General features: G+C 37.7%; 1 protein-coding gene and 1 pseudogene across 1 annotated transcript in view; one reads left to right on the forward strand and one right to left on the reverse strand.

The window, feature by feature from the left end:
- Positions 1-23,129, forward strand: part of LOC141410430 (uncharacterized) — a 589,957-nt gene that overhangs the window by 136,042 nt on the left and 430,786 nt on the right. The window lies entirely within an intron of this gene.
- On the reverse strand, positions 7,503-20,757 carry LOC141418145 (vomeronasal type-1 receptor 4-like; annotated as a pseudogene).

The following is a 23,129-nucleotide window of genomic DNA, read 5'->3' on the forward strand; positions in this document are numbered from 1 at the left end:
AAATACTGTGATTCCACCTTCGTGATCTGTCTAGAATGGCCAAGCTCACAGTGATAGAAACTAGAATGCTGGCTGTGGGGAGCTTGAAGGAGGGAGAGGTGGGGAGCTATTTGGTGGTAAGGTTGAGTTGTGCAGTGAAAAAATTCTGGAGCTTAGTTGCAAAACAATATGAAAATCCTTTGTAGTACTGAGCTCTATGCTTAAAATTGTCCAGTCAACAAATGTTTTTCTATTTTACCACAATTTCAAAAAACCCAACACATGCATTTTGCTGAATAAACGAGGAGTGTTTGCTCATTACATTGGCATAGAGCTGCAGTAGTGATAGTCAACCAGAAATGACACAGGCTTCAGCACACAGATTAATGATATGGAATTAAGGATCACAATGATGAACTTGTGTTGCAATCTATATAAGAGCTAGAAAGGTAATAGAGCAGAGGGAAATAAGGTAAGGTTTTGTGGTTTGAAGTTCATTTAGAGACAGCTGTACCTGATGGGAGACTGTAGCGTGAGAGCTTTTGAAACCCTGGACCATGACAAGGACAGAAACTGAGGAGCCAAACATCCTCAAATGTATCTTCCAGAAGTGGAGGACACAACTCTCCACACCACAGGTGGCATCCATGTGTCTTGAATGTGACAAGTAAACTGAAATCTCTGTAGCAAGCTAAGGGTTTCATTTTAATGAAACCAAAAAAATGGAATGAGGCCAAATTTCTGTCGTGTTTCCAAGTAGCTGAACTATCAGGAAGCAACACGTGGTTCTTCCATATTTGTTGAGTTGTTTTTTGATCTAGAATAAGTAGTGGTTCCTAGACATCAAGTTTCCATCTAGTTCTTCCATTTCCAAATTTAAACTCCATGGTTTGTGAAACAATTGTATTAATATCAACAGTCCAATCACTTGCTTCCTGTAATGCAGACACTCAAACTGAAAAACATAATTTTCAATTTCCTCCCAAACAACATTACTTGTGAGGAGGAGGAGAGGAAGGAGTGAAGGTACTTCAGCAGCCTTGAGATAACGTTAGATAGAAGCTGCAAAAATTAGGAAAAAGACATGATTGGAAACACTTCAAATTTGAAAATGATATACTGGCTTATTTTTCTAGTATGCAAAAAATCTAGTCTTTCTTTAAATTTCTATTTTCTAGATTTAAGAGGGAGAAAACATATTTTGTATTCTCCAGTTCATATTTTTCTTTTGGAAAACATAAAAACATTTCCATGTTTCTAACTAAGCTTTCCAAACAGTAAGAGAAATATTAACTACTGTCATGGAACTTGGAGTGTCTGCCTGAACCGAGTTTTCCCACATAACACATGTTAACCATGATCCATTCGTGTGATTATAATGTCTGTGTTCTACAATTGAAGAGACAAAATAAAGTGTTCAGAAAGACAGTTGGCACAGCAGAAAAATGATAAATAAGAGATGAAAAGCGGGGGAGAGGGAGAAAGCGTGACTTCAGGGACTTTATTCGGAATTCACCTGAAGAAGACTCCAAGTCTACAAAGCCACAACACATGGTTCCTCATTCTCCTGCATTTCTGCTCATGGAAGCCTAGTACAGGGTCACACACTCATTTAACAAATCATCAGTGATTGTGTGTGATCATGGATTAGGAAGACAGTGAGCAAATATATAATGTAAAGCAAAAAAAGGGAACACAGCACAATGAGAGAAGGAAGGACAGAGAAGTGATGGGGGATGGAGAGGAAGCAAGAGAGAAGGTGAACCATGTTATATCCCAGGTAAAAATGATCAAGAAACAGCAGAGTTATGCAAAATGAGAGACAGCTATGGGTGTAGACATGGTTAACTAAAAAGGAAACATGAATAAATCTTCTTTGATGGTAATTTTTTGGCAGTACTGAGGTCTGCACTCAGGGTCTCCACTTGCTAGGCAAGCTCTCTACCACTTTAGCCATATCCCCAGTCTTAGGCATTTTCTTTTGTTTCTCAGATTAGGGTCTTGTGCTGTCTTTACCAGGGCAGGCCTTGAGTTGTGATCCTTTTACCATTGCCTGTTGAGTAGCTGGGATTGCAGGTATGTACCACTACATCTCCTGGCCCCAAATCAATTAATTCTCAATTTATAGATAATCACCATCAGTTCTTTGCAAAGAATATGGAGAGAGAAGCTATAAATACAGAAACTGAAGTCTAGAAACACAAAATCCATAAAATACCGTATCTCCAACAATAAAAGAGAATTACTATCATACTAGCAGGTTAGGAACTGAACAGAAATCCTTTTTCTTCTAACGAAGCTGCTTTTACTTTTTATTGTCATATAACTGTTGTGCTGGGGGTATGTGGTAGCATTTACAAAAGTCCTTACAATATATCTTAGCTGAATTCACCCCCTCCATCATTCTCCTTTATTCCCCCTTCCCATATTCCTGGAATAGTTTCAACAAGTATCATTTTTTCCATTTTCATATATGAGTACATAATATTTCCCCATATTCATAATTCCACATCCTTTCCTTACATCCTCCCCCCTCTCACTGGTACCAACCCTTAGACAAGACATGCTTTAACCTTTTATCCTCTGGTTTTTCAAAATGGACATTTTTGTTTAAGATAGATATGCAGGGAATTTCATAATGGCATTTTCAAGTATATGTATTATAACCTGAATTGGTTCATACCTTCCATTCTTCTCCTTTCTACCTTAGTCCCCTTTATTATGTTGATTTCAACAGGGTTAAAATTTTATATTCATTCTTGCATAGGAAGTACATCAATCATATTCATCTTTACTTCCTTCTTTTACCCTCCCTCTTCTGTTAGTGCCCTCCCCTTAACATGACCTGCTTTTCATTCTTGTCCTTTGTTGTTCAAGTGTCTGTTGCTATTAACTGCTGTTTTGCCTGGGTAATATACCTGCATATGGATTGTACTTAAATCAATGTAACCCCCCCCCTGCACTTCCTCTTTCTTCTCCCCCCATATTCTGTGTTCCTTAATGGTTTTCAGTGTTCAGAAATCTTTTTACTAATACAATTTCAAGACAATAGACTTCAACTGAGGCTTAGAACAACAGAATTCACATAAAGGTTTTGTAAAGCCAAAGTTCAGAGCCCTGACGTCAAGATTGCTAACAGGGGCAGTGTTAGGAAGCAGAGTGGATTCACAGAGGAGGAAAACACCTTCAGAGCAGCTGTTCCAGGAAGGCCCTGCTGCTGTGCTCGACATGCAGTGCTCCTCACACAGCCCCAGCCATGCTGGGCTCTAAAATTGGAACTTTCCCTCCATGATCCTTCTCCTCAGGATGACCTGTGAGATTCCACTGCTGGACAGAATCTGGGGCAGAAATAGTTCTGTTGGGACTGAATATGACAGGACCCTCCTGACTTCCCGCTACAATTCTAGGTTAGCATCCTAAAATGTTAGATTCAGAGTACAACAAAAATGATTATTAGTTAACAGCTTCATCCATTTAGATTTCAGTTGATAATTATTTTCAGAGTTCTTAGTGTGTGGTGCTAAGAATAACAGTAACTGATTTTTACTGCTATCCCCCAAACTAATGGAGGAGGATTTTACTGTCCCCAAAATCTTTTTTGCAAAACTGAGTGAAGGAAATCTTCATTGCAACATTCTTTTTCACACAAACTCTCACTCCGGCTTCAACTGGACAAAATTCTCCATCACCCCATTCTGTTTGCTCCATGTTCCTAAACATGATCATTTTCCACATAATTTCTGTAAAACTTCAAGGCAAAGTGTGAGACTCCCCTTCTTCAATAGAAATTTTTATTTCATTTAATTAATTAAAAAGCTTTGAGAAGAACGTATGTATTATCTATTTATTAACAGGTGATTTTAGGACAAGGAACTTTCAATCAAGAAAAAGGGGAAGAGAAAACATAAGAGCAAGCAAGAAGATGAGTTGATGGAGAGAATTCAGCCTCAAGCAGGGGCAGCATCATAGTTCCCACCAGAAGTCTTGTGATGACCAATTCCTTCCTTGGATGTTTGAGTGCAGAAAAAAGAAAATAGAAGAAGGGCGATATCAAGAAAAACTTCTGGCATCCTGTAGAAGGAACTGGGTTTGCACAGGGTGGGGAGGGGTGTAGACAGAGTCCATTTTGCACCTGGCAAAAAATAACTTCTATTTCATGTGAAATCTTTTCAAGGTCTCACTTCCAAAACCAGCAACAAAGTCTCTTTCCCCTACCCCATCTATTTCTGGATTCTCTGACTACCGTGTCTTTGTATGAAAGGCAATGATTCTCACCTGTGTGCTCTGTGAAACCAAGATGGTGAGTGCTACGCTGAGAGGTTGAGTCTGTGATTGGGATGAGACACTGAGCAGTGACTTACAGGTTTATTATTCCCTCATTTCCTTTCCCACCAGACCAGTGATTTTCAACTCAACTCTAGATCAATGACAGCATCTACACTGGAATTGAGTGGAACTTTTAAACACCTTTGTATCCGTTTCTTGTAAGTAAAAACAAGTACTTGAGCAAATAAAAAGAAGCAATCAAGAGTTACTGCAGGAAAACTTTTCTGTGAGCCCTTGGAGTACACAGGGTATCACAGGGAGGGTCTCAGAAGGCACAGAAGTCCAAGGCAAAGAAATCAGAAGCCAGCTGCATGAATCTGTATGGATTGAGGCCCAACATTAATATCCTGGCAGATTTCAAAATCTGGGGGAAGACCACCATTAAAGTGAATGAAAGAGATTAGATCTTTTGAGTCTCCTTCCATTCAAACAACATTTTCCTGATTCATGCATATTTTATATGTGGCTATCATTCACTCACTTTCCTACTCTAGAGACCTCCTTTATATACACAGAAGTAATTTATATGGGCGGTTCATGTGAGGGCCCCAATTTGGGGCATTTATGAAGGAGGCTGCTCTGACCTCTCTTAGGATGGATACTTGTGTGCACATGCATGCCTTTAGACAAGAATAGAATTGCCTTGGTTCTGGGGTGTATCTTTCTCAAGATAATGTCAAGCAATTTTCTTAAGTACTACAATTTACATTCTCAACATTGAGATCTGAGGATTTGATAGAGTTGTGGATCTTTAGAAAATGATGAACTGATGCCATATAAAAAAAAACTGTGACATGTAAAATTTGAATCTCCCAAAAATTCTCAGGTGTTAGCAGCTTGAACCCCAGGGAGGTGGTAGATCCTGTGGGATGTGGGCCTAGTGAAGGTCCTCAGGTACCTGTGAGGTACAATTGCATCATGAAATGCATAGAAGAGGTTTCTTGGACAAAACTGAAATAGAATTAAAATGAAATCCAGGCACTCCATTTCTTACTATATAGTCAAAAAAAAAAGTAAAGCAAAACCTTGAAGACATATTTCTATATGCACTTTCATAGCATTTTTTTACAATAGCCAACACGTGAAAACAATCCAAAATTGCATTACCAGATGAATGCACAAACACAATATGACATATATACACAATGGAATATTATTTATCCTGAAAAAGGAAAAGAATTTTGACAGCTCATACAACATGGATGAGAGTTGAGGACCCTGTGTGATGATAAATAAACCAGTCACAAATTCTGTATGATTCCACAGATATGATGTACCTGGAGTAGTCAAACTCATAGAAAAAGAAACTGGAGTGGTGGCTGTCCTGGAGTGTGGAGAGAGGACAATGTGGAGGCGTTTAATAGGTACCTGGCTATAATTTGGCCATGAAAAATTGTGGATGTTCATTACAGAACAGAGTGAATATTCTTCACACTACTGAAATGTACCCTTAAAATGGTTAAGGTGGTAAGTTTTTGGTACATGTATTTTACCAGAATTTCAAAAAGTAACCAGGGGATTCTGAGTAATCAATGGCGTTTGCTCTGTTGTAACTATGTAGAGCTGGGATGACAAAGCCAGTAGAAAATGTCACAGGCTTAAGCAAAGGGATTAATGGTAAAGAACTGAGGGTCAGAAAGATGAACTTGTGTTCCCATTTGGAGGAAAAAAGTTGGAAAGGTGTTAGACCAGTATGTAATATGGTAAGTTTTTAGTCTAATATTTATCTGATTTTCAAGCAGAGAGAAGATTTTTTAAAGAATAAAAGCAAATCTATTCCATAAAGGAAAGAGAATCATACATATACTCACAGAATTTTTTTAACTTCATGTCAATGATAATAAAACATTCAATTTAAAGGTAGATGACAAAATGAAGGAAATTATGGTATAACATTATTATCCACAAACAGTATATATAATACCAAAGTAGTCTTATACTCAGTAAAGAACATCCCAAAAGAAAAATGGATATACTGCATATAAAAGCAATTAACAAAAATAAAAGTTATAATTGACCAATATTTAGCCTCATTAATAAAAACTATAGGTCAATATACTAACATTCTCTTTACATTTATGAAATTAAAACATAATAAAAATTCTGTCTGGTGCACCTGACAGCACACACTTTTTGATTCTACAGTTATGTAAAATGATATATTTATAGACATTATTTGTTGATGAACATTAGTAACCCTAATTTGAATTGGTGGTTTTACTCTTAGATATTATCATATTAAACATGCATTCCCACATTTACTGGGGCATTATTCATATGACAGCCAAGTTAAGGAGCCCTTGGAGTGTAGAAGGTATCACATGAGGGGGTGCAGATATCACAGAAGCCCAATGCTAAGAAAGCAGAAGTCAATTCCATGGCTCTGACCAGGTTCAGGCCAACTCAGGGACCACTCACTCATACTGAATGATCTGGGAAATTTCGTAAGTTTGAAGAAAATCTGTATTGAGAGGCATGAATGAGACAGATACCTGGATCATCTGTGCCTGCCTTCTTTCAAACAATACTAAAAGATTCGTTCATGTTTCATGTATAGCTGTAACTCATTCATCTTCACACTCTAGAGAACTCCAATTCATTCGAATAAAAATTTGTGTCAACAGTTGATGGCTCATTACTACTAAGGGCTACTGTGAATGAAATGGCTCTTCTTTCTTGCAAGTCAAAACCTAACATTGGTAGGTATTAGGGTTTGTCTTTCTCAAGATAAGGCAAGCAATTTTAATGATTCCAAAAATTTAGTCACAGTAGCAATGACTAAGGGTTTCCATTGATTCATCTCCTAGTTAACTTTCAATAATGTCACAATTTTTGTTTTGCCAACTATGGCTTTGGTACATTTTTCTCATTCTAATACGAATTTAGTGAACAATAATAAAATTGAGTAACCTCCATATTCTTCTTGGACATCCAAAGTATTTATTTTTTGTTTAATAAAATATGAAATGCCTGCAAATCTTTCTCCAGGGTTATTTGGCACATTGGTTTTTTAAATGTGCATAAAATGTGTCATATGTAACATCACTGTTTTATCAAAGTCAGTAAATACTTCCTCTAAATTTGTGGGAATCATCCTATGTAATGTAAAGTTTTGATTCTATTTTTAATACTTAAATTAGTTTGAGATAATTTCAACCTTGTAAAAGCTATTAAATTGGTACAGAGTATTTCCATGTATTTTACATAAAGTCATGTATATATATACATATATATAATATGTATGTATATATATATATATATATATATATATATATATATAGAGAGAGAGAGAGAGAGAGAGAGAGAGAGAGAGAGAGAGAGAGAGAGAATGTCGCCCAGGCTTATGATGCTTATGGCTATGGGATTTATGGGATTTGTCCTCTTGTCCAGGGTTGGAAAATGTAGGTTCATGGTCTTGGCATGCCCTAAAGGAACTATTAATTTTTCTTTGTGTCATGATGCTTGTCCATTGCATTCTATCCAGGATCTGAAATGTTTCTAATGCATGTGATCTTCTAATAACTCATCTAGTTGATCATTAAATTGTCTCCATGATGGTTCAACAAGGAAAAGGTCAAGAAGATTGTGCAGTACAGTCGGCTGGAAGATGAGTGGACAATCTCTAAGCACTGGAGATCATACCGTCTAGTTCCCTCTGAATTTGGTCAATCTCTGTAAGCCGAAGAATGACTTTGCAGGAGGGGCAACTTAAAGACAGAATATTCAAACAAAAAATGGCCTCATCATATATAACAAAAGAACTCTGACCTCAATCTGCATGAGCCAGTAATCATGCATGACTCCAGCTCTCTCTAAATCAGGACTGTATCATGTCATATCACTGTACCTACCAACAATTTATGAGGGAAAACAATTGCTCCTAGGTTATGGTTTTGTATCTAAAAAGGCCATATGCTAAGACTTCATCATCAGGCTGTGGGACTGTGGGCAGTGGTACAAACTCTAGAATGTATGACCTTGTGGAAGGAAGTGAGGTCACTGCAGGCATGCCCTCGAAGGGGCTATTTTGTCCCTCGTCCCTTCCACCATCTCTTTGTTTCCAGGCTGCCACTGAGATAGTCATGAACTACCATGGGAAAGCAGGGAAATAAATTCTTGGGCCTTTGACAATAACCTGTTGCCCAGTAAAAGCAAGAGTTTAGACACTAAAATGTCTTTCCCTCCTTCAGCAATGTACCTTATTGCGTCTTTTTCCTAGCCTCCCTTTCCAACAATGAATGAAATGTGTCTCTCCCTGCATCCCTACTGTTATCACAAGGATCAGGTATATCGTAATAACCAGGGCTGTGTTTATCAATTGCATTTTGAAGCCTCCTCATACCAAATATAATAATAAGACCATTTGTTGATTATAATTTGACTTCCTTTTTGACCTATAAACAGTACTACAGTTCCAGTTGGCAGAGCTCTGCCTGCCTTTAGAAAAACATTATGAAAATCTTAAAAACTTCTTCACTGTTGAATCGACCAAAATTGCTGTCCTTTTCTTTATAGCCCCTTCTGTCCTTTCTACTCCTAAGTTTCTTCTGGAATGTATTGCTAACTACTTTTGAGATGATTAAATATCTCAGTGGCCTTTGGGTTTGCAGATTCCATACGCAACAGACACATTCCTGGAAAGTGAACTTTCACTTTGGTTTAGTTCAAATCCTTGGCATTGTGAAATGTTTTCCAAGTCCAGGGTTGGAAAAGATTATTAAACCATTCATTCCTTTCTGGTACACATATACTGCTGGGATTCCTGCTATCAGTCACTTAATTTTTTATTAATTCAAGATACAGAAAAATATGGTTGGAAAAAATCTAACAAACCTGACATGAAGAGGTTTTCAAGATTAAGAAAACTGGGTTTAATGCAAATGAAAACAACAAAAATAATTTTGCAAAGTACATGTTTATATGTTAGGAAAATATTATTTGTTCTAAAATACAACAAAGGAATGATTAACACAAATCTTCCTATTGTTCATATGGAGTAAACTCTAAATATTATAAAACATCATCTTGCTCAAAACTATTCTTCAGTAAAAATTCTTAAACTGTGATTTTCAACAATGGACTTGAGTTCTAAGTTGTCAAATAAAAAACAAACAGGAAACCCCATTTAGCATATATTCTGCATCTTTAAATATCTGGTTAAAATGTATGTATTTTTATAAATTCTATTTTTGAACATTCACATAAGTCCAGGAACTGGTGACTCACACCTATAATCCTAGCTACTTTGGAGGCAGAGATCAGGAAGATCAAGGTTCCAAGCCAGCCCCAGACAAGTAATTCACAAAAACTTACCTTGGAAATACCCAACACAAAAACACTGCTGGTGGAGTGGCTCAATTGGTAAAATACCTGTGTAGCAAGCATGAGGTCCTGAGTTCAACCCTAGTACCACCAAAAAAAAAAGTTTTTTTGAACAAATTATACTGATTTAATAATTTTAATTTCCAGTCAGAATTACACCTTTTTGCTGATTTGAAACACATAAATTATTCTGTTACCATCTCATAGTTTATGTAAGACTAAGAATTACCTCCTTACGATTTAAAATTGATAAATTTCCTACATTGGATTTATGGATTAATGAAGTTATTGTTTCTAGTATCCACTGTATCCACTCAGTTCAACATCTTGACATGAATCATTCTTCATACCGTCTCAAAAATTTCCTTCAGTTTCCTGAATGTTCACATCACTTTCCAGTACCAATCCTCTCTCTCTCTCACTCTCTCCTCTCTCTCCTCTCTTTTCTCTCCTCTCTCTCTCTCTCCTTGGAATACTATTTTCAACACTCAGCACTCAACAACTCACTGTACAATATTCATTTCAAACATTTAAAATATATGTTCCAGGAAATTTTCCCTACGTTTTTGTATGAAATCTGTTCCATTTTTCTCATGATCACTCATACACAGGCTAATGGCATTTTTTAAATTATTTTTTATTCATACTCGCATACATGTTTGGCTCATTTCTACCCCCACTAATGGCATTTATAATATTTCAAATTATTTAATAATTTTATAGGTATGTGGTTAAAATATGTTAGCATTGTCAGTACTATATAGGCAATTCTGGCAAGAGTTTTGCTGGGGCTTACTGACATTTAACAGAACCCAGGAGTCAGTCATACAAATTTCCCAAATTCCTATATATTCGGCAATTTCTCCTGCCTTTGTCTCCCTTCATTGAAACAATAGGACTAGGATCAAAACTGTGCACACAGTGAAACCCGTATCAAAACTGCTGGTTGGCTGGCTCTAAGTATAAAATACTCCTCAGTATATGACACCTACTTGTTACAGAATTTCAACATGAAGACAGATGTCTTAATGTGATTAAAATTTATTTCAGCCCAAATGAGATAACTGAGTCTGTCTAATTTGTGGCACCATTAGGTGACCTAATAGTGTCTGGTCCACTTAAATAAGTGTTGAAGGAACATACTGGTATGTCAGAGAACATAAAAAACGAGAACTTGTGAGATATTCACAGAAAGTTACCTTTTCCCACAACAGAAAAATAGAGCCTGGAAGCAGAGTTGTCATTTAATATGAGCACAAAGGGGCAAAGAGTGGGGAAACGTGTTTCTAAAAATGCAGAGATGTTAATCACCCACAACTTTGAACTACCAAAATAAGACATAGAGAACAAAGATGGAAGAGAGTGAGTAGAAAGTGACAAAGATGCACAACAAGAGCAGGATGGTTTGGGTGGCTCTGGCCTCTGAGAAGACTCTAGAAGAATGGTTGGCACTGTGAGTATACTGTATCTGCTTCTTGTGCCTACACAGGAATCACACCATCGAGCCACTGGCCCAGGCCATGAGACCCAAACACAGAACATCAGTGAAGCAGAGCAAGAAAACATACAATGGAGTTGCAATGGTGCCATAGGTAAACCCTGAGCAGTACCCAAGATTAAGATCTTCTGTGACACTTCTGCTATTCCTAGGCCCTGTCACTCTCACTGGAATCATGATATTTAGGAGCAGATGCACAAGTCAGCTGAGTGAACAGGAGGGACCAATGTACTTGGTGACTCTGTGTTTCAGCTTCATCCACCTGGTGTTGATGGAGCTTATTGTTATGGCTTGGAAGCAACTCAGGAGGCACATGGTGTACAGGGAAATCCCCCAGGATACTCGATGGAGGTAAAGAACATAAGGTCATCCAGGAAATATTTCAAGCCAAATGCTGCCATTGTCTGAGGAATTCCTCTTGAGATAATAACTAAAGAGTTTGCAAAAAGTGTTTTAAAATCTGGTGCTTGCACATGAAATGGTTTCCAGTCAATACCAAGAATAAATAATGAACTAGAAGTGAGCAATTGCCAGAATTCCAACTCCAGGCTGGGAGATGAAGGATATCCCCATTGCCAAGCTCTCAAGAATCATTGTCTGACTACCCAAATGATATCAATTTTTTGGAGTTAACAGACCCAGGAGAGAAAACTACAAGTGTGTAGGGCTTTTACTAAAGTAGCTTAAATCAAAAGTTAGTCACTTCATAACCTATAAACATTTCCAAAAGATAAATATCTTCTAGGTTTTTTGTTTGTACCAATAGATATAATATGTTTTATTCATTGATACATGTTATATAAAGTGAATGAGGTTTGCTGATTGAGGCCTTTAAATACTCTGTAGTGTTTTAACTTCTGTCCACTAATCTACATGTCCTTGTCATATATTTCAGAAGCATTCTGTCGTAAAGCACTATTGACTGTTATGTCTGTTTCAAAGCCTCCTTTTAATATCAAAGAATATTGTTATTCCCTCATTTCTCTTAAGAATATCACAAATGTAATAGGAACAAACGCTTAACATTTTAATGATCCTATGATGCAAAATTTTTGATGAAAACTATTTTGATAGAACACAAGGATTGTTTAAAATCACAGTGCTAAAGCAAGAACCTCATATGCATTAAACTAGAAATAAGAACAAAATAGTCATCAAAATTGCACTTGTCCAGAAATGTTATCATTCCTCTTTACAGACAATGCAGGAGCCATGGGTTATCATTGCAGAAGTGTCCAAGTCCAAGAACTACACCAAACAAAACAAATCAGGAACAATGCCACACACAAATCCTTGAGGACACTGAGGTGTCATTAAGAAACCTCAATGACAATGATATGAATCTCCCACCTCACCCCTGTTAGAATAGCCATCATCAGCAACACCACCTACAACAGGTGTTGGCAAGGATGCGGGGAAAAAGGAACCCTCTTACACTGTTGGTGGGAATGTAGACTAGTACAACCACTCTGGAAAAAAATTTGGAAGCTACTTAAAAAGCTAGACATCGATCTACCATTTGATCCAGTAATACCACTCTTGGGGATATACCCAAAAGACTGTGACACAGGTTACTCCAGAGGCACCTGCACACCCATGTTTATTGCGGCACTATTCACAATAGCCAAGTTATGGAAACAGCCAAGATGCCCCACCACTGACGAATGGATTAAGAAAATGTGGTATCTACACACAATGGAATTTTATGCAGCCATGAAGAAGAACGAAATGTTATCATTCGCTGGTAAATGGATGGAATTGGAGAACATCATTCTGAGTGAGGTTAGCCTGGCCCAAAAGACCAAAAATCATATGTTCTCCCTCATGTGTGGACATTAGATCAAGGGCAAACACAACAAGGGGATTGATTGGACTATGAGCACATGATAAAAGCGAGAGCACACAAGTAAGGGGTGAGGATAGGTAAGACACCTAAAAAACTAGCTAGCATTTGTTGCCCTTAACGCAGAGAAACTAAAGCAGATACCTTAAAGCAACTGAGGCCAATAGGAAAAGGGGAACAGGAACTAGAGAAAAGGTTAGATCAAAAAGAATTAACCTAGAAGGTAACACCCACGCACAGGAAATCAATGTGAGTCAATGCCCTGTATAGCTATCCTTATCTCAACCAGCAAAACCCTGTTCCTTCCTATTATTACTTATACTCTCTCTACAACAAAATTAGAAATAAGGGCAAAATAGTTTCTGCTGGGTATTGAGAGGGGGGAGAGGGTTGAGGCAGAGTGGGTGGTAAGGGAGGGGGTGTGGGCAGGGGGGGGAAATGAACCAAGCCTTGGATGCACATATGAATAATAAAAGAAAATGAAAAAAAAAAACAATGATATGAATCTCTTAAGAAGGTAGACTCTATGTTCCTGATAGACAGACATTTTGCAAAGAAGCACAAACAGAATGGCCTGAAGAAGATACACATGCTGAGACGACCACAGCCCTTGTAAAGCATAAGGAGGTTAAGTCTAGCATTCCAAAGGTTCAGTAACAGTCTCAATTGACTTGCATACATTGCTCACCCACTTCAGGAAGCATGCTTGTGCCCACATTGCCAAGTGTCTCAGGCCTTGCCAGTCACTAAGCGAAAGGCACATTATATAGCCCAAAACCAGGCTACAGGCTTAGTTCCAGTCTTGCTTATGGCTCAGGATTCAAAAGGTGCCCAGGCCCCCATGAAGGTTTCACAGTAAATGTCTGTCTGCCCCAGTGCTTAGCAAGGAATGGTATGACACTGAGACTACAGTCTGGATGGGGTGGTGTCCTCCTGTGAAATTTGCATAAATAAACCTGAAGCAGAGGGAAAAAATGTAGTCATGCAGTAAAGATTAGGAAATTTAAAATAAAGCAGAATGTTTGTAAATAGTAAACTTTTGTCACTTTCCAAATATGGCTATACAATTTGATTGTCAATGAAGTGAATCAAAATTGGAATTAGTGTACAAATGTAATATTCTTCCCAAATATTAACAAAAAGTATAAAGATATCACAGTGTAATTTTGCATATCAGTCCAAACATAATTTTTACACTTCAAGGAATGTAAATAAAATACCTGAAACAAAAGCGTGGTTTCAAATTTTTTACTAAACATAAAGGCACAGACAGACTCCAACACAATAGTGGATGACTTTGATACCCAACTCTCACCAAGAGATAGGTCACCCTGACAGAAAAAAAACCTCAACAAAGAAACTTCAGACTTTAATGGCATTGTAGAACAAATGGTCTTAACAGATATCTATAGAACATTCCATCCAGTAGCTACAGAATATATATTTTTCTCAGCAGCCCATGAAACTTTCTCCAAAACTGGGACATAAAGCAAATCTTAACAAACACAAAAAACTGAAATAAATTCTTATATTTTGTCAGACTACACTGTAATAAAAGTAAAAACCAACAAGAGAAACCACAGAAAATATACAAATACATGAAGAATGAACAATATACTTTTCAATTATCAGTGGGTCATTGAAGAAATAGGAAGAGAAATTAAAAATTCGTAGAAGAAAATGAAAACACAACATACTGTAACCTTTGGAATACAAGGAAAATGGTCTATGAGGGAACTTTATACCTATAAATACCTATATTAAAAAATCAGCGAGATCACAAATCAGTAAGCTCATGATGAACCTCGAGTCTTAGAAAAAAGAAAATCCAATCTCCACATTAGTAGATGGAAAGAAATCATAAAGATCAGAGCTTAAATTACAGAAATAGAAACTAAGAGAATAGTCCAAAAGACTGATGAAATAAAGAGCTGGTTCTTTGAAAGAATAAATAAGATTTAAAAACCCTTTACCAAACTAAAAAAGAAAGAAAGAAGACAAATTTTAATAAAACAGAGATGGAAAAGGTGACATTAGAACAGATACCACTGAAATACAGATGATCATTATGGAATACTGTGTTTGCTTCAATAAATAGAAAAATCTAGAAGAAATGGAAAATTTTCTAGACAAATATAACAAATCAAAATTGAATGCAGAATATACAAACAACTTAAACAGGTCAATAATTAGCAATGATATTGAAACCATAATAAAACACTTCACAACAAAGGAAAGTTCAGGACTGGAAGAACTCACTGCTGAATTCTACCAGATCTTTAAAGACAATCTAGCACCAAATCTCCTCAAACTATTCCACAAAAGTAACAGTTCCCAAATCATTCTAGTGTACTTGGCTCATATTCATCCCTTCTATTACTGTCATGTCACTCTTACTTTTCCCTTCCCTTTCTACCTCCTTATTGTCTTTTTACTTTCGTGAACTTTTTAATAAACAGGTTTTAACTCTTAATCCTCAAGTTTTTACTAAATTTACTTTATAAATTGACAAACACCTTAAATCACTACCATTTGGGAATAAGAATATTTACTAATACCAAGAATCCATTCCATTCCTTCCTGTAATCCAGCCACTAAGATACAAAAAATAGAAGTTACTTCAAAGCCATATAAAATTGAAAACAGCAGGAATGAAGTGAGTAAAGGAACTGAAGGATATTTAGGATAATATTAAATGAAATCTACAAATATCAAAAAACCTGATAGGAAACATATGAATTATGGAAGTCATAAAATTCCTCACTGCCCTTGATATTTGAAATAATTCAGTTCTTTCAATTCGTATTTCCTTGTTTTTTAGCATGGAGAAAGATTTTCTCCCTCTTCTCCAAGTCACGTGTTTTGTTTTGTGTGTTTTTGTTTTGTTTGTTTTGCTTTATCTAGACACTGTACCAAGCTGCTAGGCATGTCCTTCTCACTTCATTGGAGAAACACTAACCACATTCTGCATAGTGTCATGAGACTTGGGAGTGTCTGCCTGAATTGGGAGCATCCCACGTACTGGATTATTTGCCATAACCTATGGGAGTGCATTATAATGTCCTGTCCATGACTCTGCAATGTGCAGAGACAAGATAAAATCCTCAGCACAGATAGAACAACAGTTGAACAGAAATACAGTCTGTAATTACATGATAAAGAGTAGGTTTTATAACAATATCAAAGTTTGCGCAACTCCAAAAGTGAGCAGTCAACTACATAGTATGAAAAACAGAGAGGGATATGGTCTGACAGGATTATCTTCTGAATTCAACTGAGGAACATTTTCTCATTTTCTAGCTATGAATAAATCCACAGGAAGAACATTCCAAGTCTAGGAAGCTATTCCAGGTGGTTCCTCTTGCTCCTGTGTTTCCACTCATGGAAGCCAAGTACAGGAGCACATACTCATTTAACAAATGATCAGCAATTATGAGTGATCATGGATTAGTAAGACAGTGGGCAATCACACAGCATGAAACAGGAAAGAGGGACACAGCCCACTCAGGGAGAGAGAGAGGAAATGGAAGAAAGAAAGGATGCCAGTGAGAATATGAACTGTGATCACAGACTGAGGCAGTTTAGCAAGCAGGGAAAATCACTTCCCAGGGTCTCTCTTCTCGCAGGCAAACAAAGCTGACAGGCACCACAGCATGGTCCTAACCCATAGCTAGAGCAATAAATCCCTGCTAAGTTTAAATATACTAGCCGTTGTAAATATCATTGCAAGACAGTGTACAGAAGAGGTGCCTTTGGGTCTGCCTTGCTTATTAATAAAAAGGGTCTGCCCCAGTTTGACCTCCCAGGCCAAGTCCTCTTACATACTGGTCACATTTCATGCATACAATTAAAGGTCTAAAAATTAGCATAAGCACAGGCACAAAATACTCCTTGTTATGTGATAAGGCTATGTTAAGTAAATTGCCAACCACCTTAGTCCCTCCCTAAGGATTGCCCAAATTTTTCCACCTTAAAACTTATAAAATGGACATAAACAAAGAAATCATTAATTCTGTGAAACCTGGAAGAGTCCACCACTTCCCTAGCAATGATTTCCTCTTAGTCTTTCTTTTTTTGGTGGTATTGGGGTTGCCTCATGCTTGCTAGGCAGGTTTACTACCACTTGAGCCATTCCACCAGCCCTCTTTCATTCCTTTTCTTTCAATAAGTTTTTGCTACTATTGTGCAATGTGTGCCTCTGTCCAGTTCTCTGTTCAGGTAACACAAGAACTGAGTCTTCTGGACTAGTGTCTTCTTAGACCAGTCAGCCCTATAACAAGATCACAAATGAAAACTCAGAATGTGACAGTAATCTGGAAAATGAGAGCCCAGTAGAGTTACAGATACAGTTTTTGAACACTGAAAGAACTAATGAGTCATGTTATCTGATAAAAATCATATATGAGTCAGTTATTACCTCAAGCAATAGAAAAATAAGTTAATAACTCAGGGAGTGGGAAGCACAGGGAGTGGAAAGTTATAAAAAGAGAAGCTACACTCTAGAGTCAATAAAATCCACATTCTGGTATACATGGGAAAGTATTATAAGTTTGCAATAACATGAGAGAAAATCTGACCAGATCTCTGAGCACACATTAAACAACAGTGCATTTTTAAGACAATTCAAAGGAAATGATGTAGCAGTCCCATAACATAAATCAGCCCCATGACATTTTAGGAAAGCAGAAGCCCCCATGACCTGGGAGAAGCAGAGGAACACATCAGCCATGTTCACCCTCTTTTCAGAGATGGACGTGAAAGAGGACTGATCCTAACAGAATTCCATTAGGTTTTATTTTGCTAAGCCGAAAAACCTAACTCTGAGCCCCGATGTCAAAAGAGGTAATTGGGCAGTGTTAGGAAACAGAGTGGATTCACACAGGAGGAAAACACATTCAGAGCAGCACTTCCAGGAAGGCTCTGCTACTGTGCCCCATGTGCAGTACTCCTCACTCAGCCCCAGGCCATATTGGTCTCTGACCTGTCCCTTCCCCTCCATGTTCCTTCTCCTCAAGAACGTGTGATTTTTTCCATTGCTGGACAGATAGGGGGCAGGGTATGCCTGTGGGGTCTCAATGTGACCAAGACCCTCCATCATCTTCCTTCTAGAATACTATGTTCATAGCCAAAAACCCTCTTCAGAGTCAGAGTAGACCAAGATGATACTTAGTCAGAGATTAACTTCTTCATTTATACTTGTTAATAATTTCTTTCAGGGTCCTGACTACTTGAGAAGTGTTAAGAATAACAGCAATTGCTTCTTCCCCCTGACATTCTTCAACCTAAATGAGGAGAATGTTTATGATGTATAAAAGCTTTTCTCAACTAAGTTAACTAAAGGAAATCTTCATGACAAACTTTTTCACATCAACTCTCATGTGAAGTTCTAAGGAAAATAACACACTTCTTTATGTGTGCTCCATGTTCCTAAAGATGCACATTTTTTCCATTGAAGTATGTAGACACTTTTGATCCAACATGTGAAAATCCCTTTTTTTGGAAAGACAGTAACTTCACATACATAATTAAAACATTTTAAAAAGTAGATATGTAATATCTACTTATGTGCATATGATTTTAAGGCTAATAATTTTAATTAAGAAGATAGTAAGAAAGGAAATAAGAAAAGGATAATTGAACCTTAATAAGGGGGTGATACTAGAGACCCTCTGGCAGCTTGTGGAAGTACCAGGATCACAGAGATCCTTGAACCAAAAGGACTCAGGGAAGGAATGAACAGACAAGACACATATCAAGAGGGCCAAAAGGCTGATGACCAACTGGTAAATGTTTTATTTTTGCATCAGGCTTATAACCAGTACAAAGTAGGAAGTCATACAATGCAAGGAGAGTTTCTATGCCTGGGAAACAATGCCCTCCACCTGAAAAACAATGTTCTTGCTCCAATCTCCTCAGTTTCATAAACGAAACCTGGACACACCTAGCTTCACTAACAAACCCCAGACCTACCTGTTCTCACCTAGTTTTACCTGGTTCACATACACAAAACCCAGGCCTGGTTGCTAAGGACATGTCACCTGTTCCTAACCTTTCATAAACAAATACCTTCAAGTTAATGTTTCTTTTCTCTGGACAAAGGGAGCCACTCCTTATCCCCTCAAAACCTCAGTGAGAGACATGGTGCACTTGCAGTCTCTGACCTTGTCAGGATCCTGCTAACCTGAAATGAGCTTGTCAGATTACAGCTCATGGCTCCCAACATGGAAGGAATCATGCTCACACAGGTGTGTGTGTGTGGGGGGGTGAAGGGTCAGTCCATTCTACACCTGATGGGAAATAGTCCCCATTTCATGAAAAAACCTTTTAAACCAAACTACAGAGTTGCTTCCCCCTACCCGTTCATGTTTCAAGTTTCTAATTATCCACATAATGGTATTAACAGAAAAGATGTAGCAGGAAGGAGAGCCAAAAAAAGAAACAAGCAGGTCTGTGTTCTGATAATGTAGAAGGGGGGAGAGGATGGCATAGCAGGGAGATAAAACTTAAAAATATAAAATGTAAAGGTCACATAGCACTGGGAGTGAAGGAGCCAACAGCATTACATGCAACCATATATGGGTTAAACCTTGCTTTTTGTTTCTGTAACCTGCTTTCAATGGTATATAAAATGAGACTGCTTCATTCACAGGGCTCAACGTTTGGATGTAAATCCGCTAAGCCACTGCAAGCAGGCTACTAAATATTGCTTCCTGCAAAGCCTTGGTGTCTTGGGTCTTTGTTCAAGATTCCCATGACATTTTCAAATCATTATCCAGGATTTGGAAATGATGTTTTCACCTCCTTGTCGCCAGGACTCAGCATCTCCAGCTCATCTGGAGAGCATCCCACCAGGTGCCAGTGGACGGGCTGTTCCAATGGAGGGATTCACCTCTCCTGGCATGCTAGAGAGCAAGTCTCAGTTACACAAAGGAACCCAAAGAAGGCTCAGAAATCAATTGGGAGCCCCACCTATCAGACTGGTAAGAACTTAGCTCAAATAATAGACCTGCATTTCGGAGGCAGGAGGGGAGCCTGATCACCTCCCAGAGACACCCAAATAACCCTGTCTGGCGTGAAATTCTGTCTCTCAGGTTTAGGGAGTGGGGCAAAAGTGTGTGAGATACCTCCAGCAATTAGGGAGGTTGAGCACCTACAGGGTTTTCTCACCAGCAAGATACACCAGGATGGGGAACAACACAAGTAAAAAGAAAGCACTTTAGGCAAAATGCAAAATACCTCCAGTACTGGGTGGGGGAAGGGTTGAGCTTTTCCTGGAAAATAGCCACAACAGAGGTTAAGGGATGGATAATAATAGTTCCTAAGAGGAAGACACACAAGAAAAAAGATGCATCATCTACCATTCCACCAGATAGCCCTCTGGGGATAATTTAAAAGTTTTGGGTTTTTTGAGAGTGCACTCTAATTTTGTGTGTATGCCAATTTGTTTAAAGCACTGGGCAAAATTTAATTTGCTCTTGAAATTCCAGCTCATCTTATGCACACTTAACGTTGACACTTTTTTCTGGAATGCTTAATCGATAAAACTGTGTGTGTGTGCATGCATGTGTGTATGTCTAAGCATCTTCAAAATGGTTTTTAAACTACTGTTGTAAGGTTACAAAAAAACAGGGTGTTTGTTTTAAAGATCTCTGTTATAAACTGCTTAAGTTTTTTACTTATGAACATATAAACATCTTGGAGATGATTCTTATTATAGAGTCAATATAAAAAAAACTATTACTCTGCTTTATTGCTACTTTTAAGAAAACCAGCTTTAAAACTTATTTCAATCAGGTCTCACTAGGATACAGACATTCAGGGGTTAACACCCTGGCTCAGACAAGAGGGGGAAGAAAATGGGGTGGGGGGGCCACAGCCTGCAGCAGAAATCTTTAAATTTGGGTAGTTAAAAAATGACCTTAGACTATTTCATTCTGTAGTAAATAAAATCTGGGATTAATACCCTCTTATAATACCTGGGTCTATAAACAAAAGGCTTTCTATAAATTTTTTCCCACAAAAAATAATTTTAAGGTTGCTTCCATTGTGTTTTTTGTCATGGAAATACAAGGTTCTAAGTTAAAAGGTTTTATGAGTTATTTTCAACAAGTAACAAAAAAATACGGTATTAAGGATATGGTTTTTTAAAATAAAGGGTTTAAAATATATCTAAATTAAAAAAACAATAAAGACAAGCTCCATCGGGGGATACAAAATAAGTTGTCACAAAGGTACAGAGTAATTTGTCATACAAAGATAGAGCTTATGAATGCTTATATAAGTGATTGACTTCACTAAAATCCAGTTACATTAAAGGTTTTGTAAGGTCAAAATTTAATGTACGGATATTAAATTAAAACTTAATTTTCTAAGCTCATAAAAATAAGGCTATCTAAAAATATTATATTGTTCTTGATAACATTTACAAAAAACTGTCTTAAAATTGGTTCTGTCAAGATAACTGTCCAAAATTTCTGGTGCTACAGGTTAATCCATAAACTATCAAGGCAACAAATATTTATTAAAACAGAGACAAGAGGTGGCAAAGCACAGGAAGTGCAGCTGCACGGGTATGAGGGTTCAGACAGATTTACTTATATAAAGCAAAATTTACAAAAAAAAAAACCTAAGGTGCGCCCTCCAGACACGATAGAAAGAAAAACTCAAAAAAAAAAAAAAAACCCACTACACTGGAGGTCAAGACCTCCATTTTTATTGAAGTCAACAGAGTGCAGATGTTAGTACTACTCCTTCCACATGGCAGACAGAAGAAATTTTTGCCATGTGATGGCCAGATTGTGCCTGTTATTTTAGGGGGGCTCTATTGAATACAGGTTGGTGGGATCCTGCTGTATGCCATGAGCCATCTGCTAATGTCAACAATCTGGAATGTGGTCCCTTATCAAGATCTGAGCCATGATTCTTGGCCATTACATTTCCTAACTCCACACTTAATCCCCATAAATATTTACCTGTGTTCCCTCTGGTGATTTTTGTCAGAGTTTTGACTATTGAGATAACTGAGTCATAACTAAATAAAAGTTAATTTAAAGTTAGTTTATGTAAAATTTTCTAGATGATTTCATGGTTAAAAACAGCTGTCTTGGTAATTGTAATGCAGTCGGAACCCTAGATGTGTCTGTAACTGGGGTATTGTTCCCCCCCCACCAACTCATGAGAAAATACAAGGTTTTTTACTTTAAGAAGAAATAACTAACATATACATATAACCTCTATAGAGCTGTGATGCTGTTGCTGGTTCCTATATACTAAATATATTTATGTTTTTCGAGCAAATCGATCCTTCTAAACTACAAAATTTAGATAAATACAGTAACAAAAAGTTAATAGTACTTTTTTTTTATTCCTATGTGCACACAAGGCTTGGGTCATTTCTCCCCCCTGTCCCCACCCTCTCCCTTACCACCCACTCCACCCCTCCCTCTCCCCCCTACCCCCTCAATACCCAGCAGTAACTATTTTGCCCTTATTTCTAATTTTGTTGTAGAGAGAGCATAAGCCATAATAGGAAGGAACAAGGGTTTTTGTTGGTTAAGGATAGCTATACAGGGAGTTGACTCACATTAATTTCCTGTGCGTGTGTGTTACCTTCTAGGTTAATTTTTTTGATCTCACCTTTTCTCTAGTTCCTGGTCCCCTTTTCCTATTGGCCTCAGTTGCTTTTAAGGTATCTGCTTTAGTTTCTCTGCATTAAGGGCAACAAATGCTAGTTAGTTTTTTAGGTGTCTTACCTATCCTCACCCCTCCCTTGTGTGCTTTCGCTTTTAGCATGTGCTCAAAGTCCAATCACATTGTTGTGTTTGCCCTTGATCTAATGTCTGCATATGAGGGAAAACATACGATTTTTGGTCTTTTGGGCTAGGCTAACCTCACTCAGAATGATGTTCTCCAATTCCATCCATTTACCAGCGAATAACATTTCGTTCTTCTTCATGGCTGCATAAAATTCCATTGTGTATAGAAACCACATTTTCTTAATCCATTCATCAGTGGTGGGGCATCTTGGCTGTTTCCATAACTTGGCTATTGTGAATAGTGCCACAATAAACATGGGTGTGCAGGTGCCTCTGGAGTAACCTGTGTCACAGTCTTTTGGGTATATCCCCAAGAGTGGTATTGCTGGATCAAATGGTAGATCGA

The sequence above is a fragment of the Castor canadensis genome, chromosome 16 (assembly GCF_047511655.1).
Source record: "Castor canadensis chromosome 16, mCasCan1.hap1v2, whole genome shotgun sequence".
Classification (NCBI taxonomy): Eukaryota; Metazoa; Chordata; class Mammalia; order Rodentia; family Castoridae; genus Castor; species Castor canadensis.